Source organism: Centrocercus urophasianus, unplaced genomic scaffold (assembly GCF_019232065.1).
Source record: "Centrocercus urophasianus isolate 14NV4802_14NV808 unplaced genomic scaffold, USGS_Curo_1.0 seq_15, whole genome shotgun sequence".
NCBI lineage: Eukaryota > Metazoa > Chordata > Aves > Galliformes > Phasianidae > Centrocercus > Centrocercus urophasianus.
The window spans coordinates 22,125,170-22,134,284 of NW_024884697.1; the positions used below are offsets into that span (position 1 = coordinate 22,125,170).

The 9,115-nt window shown below is 35.6% G+C and overlaps 1 long non-coding RNA gene across 1 annotated transcript; it reads left to right on the top strand.

Moving 5' to 3' along the window:
* Positions 1 to 449: 449 nt before the first annotated feature.
* Positions 450 to 4,731, top strand: LOC122158951. The gene is made up of 3 exons (XR_006168362.1): positions 450 to 606; positions 758 to 881; positions 3,079 to 4,731. It is a non-coding gene; the product is annotated as an uncharacterized LOC122158951 (long non-coding RNA).
* The last annotated feature ends 4,384 nt before the right edge of the window (positions 4,732 to 9,115 follow it).

Below are 9,115 nucleotides of genomic sequence, written 5' to 3' on the forward strand. Positions count from 1 at the left end.
AAGACTGTGCTATTGAAGAGCCTGAAATGCTTTATGCTTTGCTGCTGCAAATTTAGTCAGCAAAGGCAGCTCAACTCATCTAAAACTCATTTCTGAGTTGTGCTGACATGAATGAAACCAACAATGATACTTGTGTAAAAATAATAACAAAAAAAAGGTTTTTATTTTAAGCTTAATTTAAAATAAATATTTGTTGAATATAAACAGTTTGTGGTTAGAGCAATTAAAAATGTCATCAAAATTTAAAATAAAAATACTTCATGTATCTGTGGATCACAGGCAGACTAAATTTGTTACAATAAGTGATAAAAATATATATATATAATTTATTTCAGCAAGGCATAAAATGTGTTCTAAAGATGATATACTGCATGTGCCCTCACTTTTGGCCCAGTTTGTTGCAATGTGGTTGTGACATTTTATTTTTTTAATTCAAATTTCAGATCCCGTGTCTGTCCAGTGGTTTGTTACATCTACAACAACTGTAGAACAACTAAGGGACTTTCTAGAGATCCGTTCTGTATACATCTGGCAAATGCTTGCAATTGATGCTGACAAGGTAGTTTGCCGTCTTGGGATCACTTTTAAGGAAGGAAGAACTCAGAGGTTAGTAGTTTGATTGTCCTATGAAGGCTGAAATAAAGAGGAAAAAAAGGGCATAAGAGTCATTGTTGTCTATATGCTTTGTACCCAACACTTAAGATGGAGGCTGCTGGAAATCTTGTCTGTGAAGGTCTTGATCATACCACTTTTTCAGGAATAACTGGGAGCAAATGAAAAGGGAATTCTGAGGATGAAAAGGAAAGAGAAATGAAATTCAAGACAGATAAACCCGTAGAGGAGAATGGAAAGGAGAGAGGTTGGAAAAGTTCATTGGTGAAGTAAGTGCCTAAATATGAGTACAATGGAAATATATATATGAGTATAAAGAGAATGTAATTGGATACAAGAATAAATTCAGAATTCCAGTTTAATGAGGTCACCTAGAACCTTTCTTATTGTAAAATATATCTATCAGCTTTCAGAGGAAGAAAAGAAGTAATTGTGCATAGATCATTTTGCCATTTTCACACAATTTATGAAGCCTACCCTTTTCCTAACTTTAATGATGTAGAATGTATGTTGGAGCTTCTCCTGAACACAATCTGCCTAACATGAATCAAAACCATGCCCTTCTGGTTTTGCAGTAGGGGCTATGTGATTACTTGAGGAAGTGTATCTCCCCATTTTCCTTTTAGTTTCTGCAGCCATTGAGGAAATACAGTTGCATTCTCATTTTGTTTTTCTTCATATATCAGGAGCAAAGAATACCATGCATTCACTATGTGAAGAACTGTCACCTAGCACTATGTCAAAGACACTTACCCTCTGATAATTCAAATTAAGCCATCAGATAAAGGAATGTCATCCTAAAAGAAAAATTCCCACTTAGCTTATCTAATTGGGTATGCAAACTCCATTTTATCAGTAATGAGAATTGTCACCTAATGGTGCTCAGACTTCTTGCCCTAAGGATTAAACAGCAATCAGAGTTGTTGTTCATGCTGTTTGGACGTGTGAGTTGTCATGCAAATCGTCATGCGGATACAGTCTGAGGATGAAACAACCTCAGTGATGACATGAAACTTGAAAATCTCATTTAAAACTTTTGCTGTTGCTTTACTCAGCTTCATTGCCTAAACAACAGTATGCATGTTTAAAGAGTTGATTCAAAAGTAATGCTTCCTATTGAAGAGTAGCATATTGGCAACTGGTGGTAACTATGTTAAAAATATTCTTTGCAGCTAAGAATTTGCTTTATCAAGTGGTGTTATTGTGCTCTTTCTTCTAGTTTTCATGAAAATAAATAGGAAGCAATACTTTTGAAGTGATCTACATACTACTACAAATATTGGACCTTGTCTTGGTTTTGTACTGTTGTGATAGGGAGTTTTTTTGTCTGTATTAAAGACTTAAACCTGTTTTGTCTTCACTGTAGCTTTTAGTAAATATGTATCTTAAAAAAAATAATTCTAAATTTATTTTTTAGAATTGATCTGTTATTGCTGATCTTTAATGGAATTTTTACTATCGCTTTTGTTGGTGTATTTTTATATATGTAATGTTCCTATACATGCAAATATATAATATCACAGAATCACAGAATTGTAGGGCCTGTTTATCAGTGACTTAAAGATACTTTTACATTTGTATATATGTAAGAGTCAGAAAACCTGCAGTTCAGAAAGCCCCAAATTTTATGTTTCTTCCCATTCTTTTATGGATTTTCAGCCCTTAAAAATCTGAACTAAAGTTTCAGCTGTTGATGCTCAAAAAAGATCGTATTTACAAGCTCTCTATTTTCAGATGAGTACAGCTAAGCAGATAATGAAGGGTGAAATCTGCAAACATTTATTAAAGTGAAACATTGCATTTTGCATGGCAATACTCTAACTCATTTTGTGCTCACTTTGCAAGAATATTATAGGAAATTAACTTACTGAGTGGCTGCTTAAAATGTGTTTTTACTGAATAGTGGATTATACCAGTGAAAGTCATAGTTGAAGTTTTAATATGCAATTATTGAAAATGAACAATAAGTTATTAGTTTTAATTTCTTTTCTGCCCTGCAGAGAATGAAAAGTTTGGCTGCTTGTTGTATGCTAGCTGCAATACTTTACCTCTAATCTCCTGTTCTTTTCCCCTTATAGTCATGTATCATCAGCATCATCAGATACACAATGTGTATCAAATACACAATCTGCAAACATGTTATGTAATCATAACTTAATGAACAGTCAAAATGGCCTTGCAATATGGCCAAACATTGGCAGAAATATCTGTAGAATGGCAAATTTACAAAGTAACACTGTCTGTGTAAGACTTGTATTCAAGAGAAGACCTGTTTCAGTTTGTTACTGTAAATAAATCATATAATATCTAAACTGAATTAATCTTCACTGTCTCTAGTTATTCTATACTTGTAATAAACAGCTCACTACTACCAAGTTTAATTACAAAGTTTGGGAAATGTTAATGAGTAAATAGATAGTATTAATACACTATAATTTTTTTAACTAATCCCAGATTTCTTTTCAGAACTGTATCCTGTGCTACGTTTGAGACTCAAGCAGATGATGGTTACCTTATGAACACCCAAATCAAGGCCCGTAGATCTTATGCTCATACGACTAAGAGCTATTGTTCTTCAGGTGCTTTGTAGCCTGCGTGTCAGCTTCACTGGGTCACAAGTGGCTGCACACCATGCAGCAAACGTGTGTGCAAAGGACTTGAGCAAGAAGGCAGGCTCCATTGGTGCAAAGTATCTAATGGCCTCTTCCTCACCTTGAGCTACTCAGTGCGCCACTGCCTTTCTCATCTCAAAGGAAAATGCTCTTTCACAACTGTTCAGAAAAGGAAGAAAGAAAGCTATAATAAATTATTAACTGTGAATTATTCCCTCAGCTCTATGGCTCAGTCATTGCTGCCCCAGTTTTCTTGCACATGAAGCATAAAATATCAACCCTGTCCTCCAAGCATTTCTTGGTAGAAATTGGCAAAATGGCTAATGTAAGAACCAGGCCTTGCAAGGTAGCATATTTTGGCATATAATATGTAATTTCTCAGTTTTATTTTTACAGCGTCTTGTTTTATTTCTCTTGAACAGAATTGGGAGATTTACACATGACTTTAAGGGGAGTAGAAAAAGGCGTAGAGTTTCTCTGATGTGGGATGATCTGGTTAGATGTATGTACCACCAGTGAAACATTCATACTACCATCATACTTGGTACAGTGGTCTTATAATAAAATTAGCAGTGCAGCAACCTTTTGAGATGCTCATTCAGTGAAGCTTACAGGAGCAGCATGACTTTGCACAGAGCCCAAAAGTCTGAACAGAATCTAAAATCTGTAAGCTTGGTACAACTATATCAACCAATGCATTTTTAGCCTATACTTGAATAAGTTTTTTTATTGAACTAAGATTAGCTTCACAAAGTAACTCAGATGTTTTCAGGATAAATTAAACTCGTACTGTCTTGCCTCATATCACTTGTCCTTACCCATTCACAGTGGAAATTTGTCAGGGCAAAAAGTGCTTTGCTCTTTTATTATGTGTCTGTCCAACAATAGAGTCCGTTATCTCTGTCTTGCAAATACAGAGAATGAAATAAGAAAGGCACATTATCTTTGGAAAATAGGACAGTAAAGGAGTGTCAGAAGTTATATTTGACTCTGTATCTTATGAGTCCCAAAGCAGTTTCACTTTGCTAGACTGTGTGTGTTCCCATTGTCTACTTGTGTATCTATATTTGTACAGATTTATTCCTCTGTCTTTCTTCAGAATAAAATAAATGTTTATTCTAATTGATCATTACCAGATATGAAGTGATTAATAGATTTGGTAACATTCTATTACTGAGAAGAATATTTGCAGTTTGTTTGTAAGCACAGAGAATGAACGAGGTGAGTGAAACACTCTAGAGGAAACGCTGTTCACTTATACAGATATTTAAATGCATACATCTGTTTAGTTCAATGCATTTTGTGTCAAACTTCTTCAGTGTGACACTAATAACAAAAAAGTATTGGCTGGCAATATAACAAAAATGTCAGAGTCAATTAGGGTTGTTAGAAATCCATCCACAGTAGACATTTACTGAAATGTATTAATTTGGAGGAACATTAAGAAACTGCCAAGAAATAAGTCATATATTAAGTCAGCTATGGAGTAAGTTGTTTCGACTGGATGTTTTCCTGTGTAAGATGTAGTATTTGATAGTTGTTAAAAGAAAAAAAAAATTTACTTTGGGAATTTCTTTTGTATTTGTATGAAAATAAAATCTTAGGCTAAAATAACAGCTTCCTAAGATTATCTTTTTTTTCTTCTCTATAATTTTAAATAATAGCATTTTATGACATCTAGTATTACAGTTTAATTTTGGTTTACATTTACAAGGTAGATTTTGAAAGTCTGCATTATATTTAATGTTAATAACAATCGTGGTCCTGGAAAACACACTAGGAAATTATGTATGGGATGATCTACCTGCTAGAGCATCTTACATCCATTGGTTGGTGGAGCCTCAGTGCAGAAACAAATATTACACCATACTGATCACTGATATTAGTCCTGAGTGAAACAGACATCTGTCAGATGGCCTTGGCTCCAAATGCTTCCTGAGCATTTCAGAAGGCGAGAGAAATTGTTCCAAATCTTTGTGCTGCACACTGACGTCCTTCACTCTTATGGCAAAACAGATGGAGGTACCAGCTCCACCATGTACTGAAGAGTGAGCCTGTTCCCTTAGTGTAGTATGTATGAGTCTGATCAGATGCCCTTCTTCCAGAGTCCAAGTGACAGAAAACGAGACAGAAGCAGAAATTTCCCATTGACCGAAGCTCCCTTGATGAACTGGTACAGAGAACAATATTTTTGAGCAAGAAGGTATATAAGCTACTAAAAGTAGTTCATATTCAAGTTTTGCCTACTTACTAACCCTTTATGTCCTTCCTACTGTCTTTCAGAAATGGTTGTCCTACTGTCAGTTTGGAAAGTTTTTTAAACTAAGTGCTCTCTGACACAAGTGGTGCAGGTTTAAGCTTGGCCCTTGGCAAACACTTTACCCAGTTGCTGGGAATAATGCCAAATGCATGTATTTTTAAGATCCTTTTAGCTTTTTGCATATTCATTCTTCTGCTATTATCCTATTTCTTTTCATGTGGATCGAATTTTATTCGATTTTATTATTTTATTAGTTTCTTTTTTTTAGTCATTTCAAGCAAGTCAAAGGCAGAAAAAGAAGAATATTCACTCAAAATTCATTTTAACTCATTTCACAGTTAGGGATTTATTTCAAGGATTTTGGATTTATCCAGCTTGATGCTAAACATTTAAATGTCTCTACCTCTTTCTTCTTTGTAGCATGGAAAATAGAAATCCTCCCCCAAAATAAAAACTCTTAAGTATTCAATTTTCCTGCTATGTTTTCCCAGAGCTATGCTCTGTGACTTGTTGGCCAGCAAAATTCTCTTTGTTCTCTTATTTGTGAGATTAATACCCTTAATAAGTAAAGGACCTACATTAGCTTAGTTGCCTCAATTAGTTCCCAGGTAGTTAGCACTTTCCTAAGATGCTTCTGTATCTTCTCTTCTTATTTGTTAAGAAAAAAAAAAAAGAAAAGAAAAAGAAACACAAAGCATAAAGCAAAGCAAAGATACTACTCATTTTTGAAACTTTTCTTTTTCCCAGTTATACCTTGATAAATTTATCTTAGAGGAATCAAAATGAGATCAGTAATTGAAACATGAATCTACACTTATTCTCTAGGTTGAATATATTTCCATTGAGTTGGTTGAGTAGGTGGCTTCACAGGATATTTTGGTAATGCTATACTGTAGTTGGGTTAAGTCCTTCTACACTGAGGGATATTCTCAGTGGATAGTATTAGAGTGTGTTTTCCTAATAGGGTCAGCAAAAGGAAGTTCAAACATGGTCTGAATAACTGGCCAAGAAAGCATGCTGAAGAATGCTTGACAAACTGGGGAAAATATTATCCCCCCGGGTTGTGAAGCAGATCTGAAGAGACTTACTGCAACTGGAGCAGTCCCTAGGAGATGTAGCTCTGTTATCTGTAGCTCTGTGTCTGGGGAATGTCAGTAATTGTCAGTAGTCTTTCTCCCAAAGAGATCTGAGTGAGAATCAATTTTCCTATTCCCAAAGTACAACTGTGGGCTTTTTTAAAGAAATGAAACAAAATTATGTTTTCACAGCAACTTGCAGGGCAATTTTTTAGAAATTCAGAGGCTTTCCCTTCCTTCCTTGTTCCACTTGTGCTACATATGCATGATCAAGTTATTTGTTTGCATGAGGAAGAGTCTGGCCCTTGGTTCTCCTCTGAACCTGAATGGTCTTGAAAACTTGGGGCTGCTGCAGTAATTAAGTGCAAATTCTAAGTATTCTACTAGGCAAGCTCCTTTTCTGTAACCAGAAGCTTCTAAAGTCAGTCTATAGCCATTCTCTTGATATGACAGTAAACCAAAGAGAGATGCTACAACAAAAAGATTTGTAAGGTGTTGATAGCTCAGTAATTCATTCTGTCTTGTGCAGATCCCACATAAACATTAGACTAATCCAGAATGGACGAGTTTCCCACTTAAGACACTTTTCAGTGCAAAACTACTAAGCTTCACATATATTCTGATGAACATTAATGTATTCTTCTGTTTCAATTATGAGTACAGAGATGCACAAGGAATCTGCATTTTCAGTGCAAGAAAAACATTCTCACTGCTTTGCCCAGATTGCAAAACTGTTCAATTTCCTACAGGTGTGCTTTAGAATTTCCTTTTTTTCCACAACTTCTTTCACAGAGTCATTAGTTTGCATTTGCAAAAATTTAGGATTGGATATAAAGTGACAGAATGCTGCTGAAATTTTGCCAGTGAGGTTGTTCTCGTTTGGAAAAAGGTAGAATGAGACAAAAAAGGAGGAATGTAGAGCAGCTATAGGCTATATAATAAAAAAACAATGGTCATAGACAGCTCATATCGCTGTTTCTTAAGTGTGCTTATGATGTCAGGAGGTTTTGAGATACTAAAATGATGTAATATTTTTGTGCATTTGGGGGGGGGCAAAGAAGTGTGTTCTGATTGTTGATGGGTTTTGTTGTTTTCCTTTATCTGAGCACATCTTAGTTGCTGTTGTCAGGTGGCTAATACTGACATTGATGCTTTCAAAGCAAGTGCACATAATGCACATAAAGCAAGTGAAGTGTTTGACTTCCCAAATTCTTTGAACTTCCACTAACAACTCTTTAAGCTCTTCATACTTTGTCTGGTATTCTGACTGGGATGTGCTCAGTTTCTGAAAGAAAATGCAGATGTTGCATTAATGTCATTTAAATCTGTAGCAGAAGGTCACCTACCAGTTATGAGATGGATGGTGACACCTGAGGGATTGTGGTCTTTTATATATTTATGTAGTAAAAGCCAGTTCAGTATGCCAAGGGACACAGTGACAAGTAGCTGGGAATCTTCTAATATATCTGCCAGTCTACTCTTAGATTTACATCCCAAGCATGTAATCATCCTATATGTTAATGTTACCAGAATGTTTTTAGAGGTGCTGAAAGTCTTCTATTTCAGCAGTGTATTTTCCAGAACCAATCAATTCTTGATAATGGTGAGTAGATCACTGTTTCTCTTATACCAGCAGTAATAATCTCAAGATCCATTCTAGCATTTCTGCAGAGTCTGTCCTGGCAATTATTTAAACTGCATACTGAGCAAATACGTTCTGCATAAGACATTGCCAAAAAAGACCGGTTAGAGCATTCACTATGGATCCTGATGATACATATTTAGTTCTCTTTCACCTTCTTCTCACCTTGAGAACATTTGAATGCATCATTTTCCAAGAGAGTGATTTAACCATGAGAGTCTCTTTGGGTCTGCTTCTCAAATGTCTTAAATGTTTCACTTGTATAACAAATCTTTATCTGAGACAGTAACACTCCTCTCACCTTTCTAAGATCTAAAACCTGAAGTCAGTCTCTTGTCTCACTGTGTTTCAAGAGTTCAGTCAAAGAGAAACATTTTCCACAGGGCTAGGAAGGTATCTATCCATGCGTTTTCCTTTGAGTAGGTGGAGATACCAGCTCAGATCTATCTGACCAAGAAGGAATTTGAATGCACTGCAGGAGAAAAGGAGCTATTAGATTATTCAGTGGTTGGATTAAGGGAGGAGAATGTAATGACACAGCCGACTTCTCAGGATGGCTGCTTTATGTGTGCTTTTAGCATTTTGCCACTGCCAATCTTTGAAACCCAGGTAAAGTGCTCTCATCAGTCGTTATTAATGCATAGGAGTACAGTGATCATCCATGATACACCATGAATGAATGTTCTTAGCTTACTGATGGTTGTTATGTATAAGCACTGTTCCAAAAGCGTTAAGAGATGCATTTGTTGCAAATGCACATGGAGAGTACACACTATCAAATAGCCAGTGATACTATTTATCCCATTCCTTTCCTTGTGAGTTCCTCAGTACCCCTATGTTGCAATCATTGAGCAATTACATGAAGTAATTTTTGGCTTTAAGTTAAATAAAGCTTTCCCAAATAAATCACTAT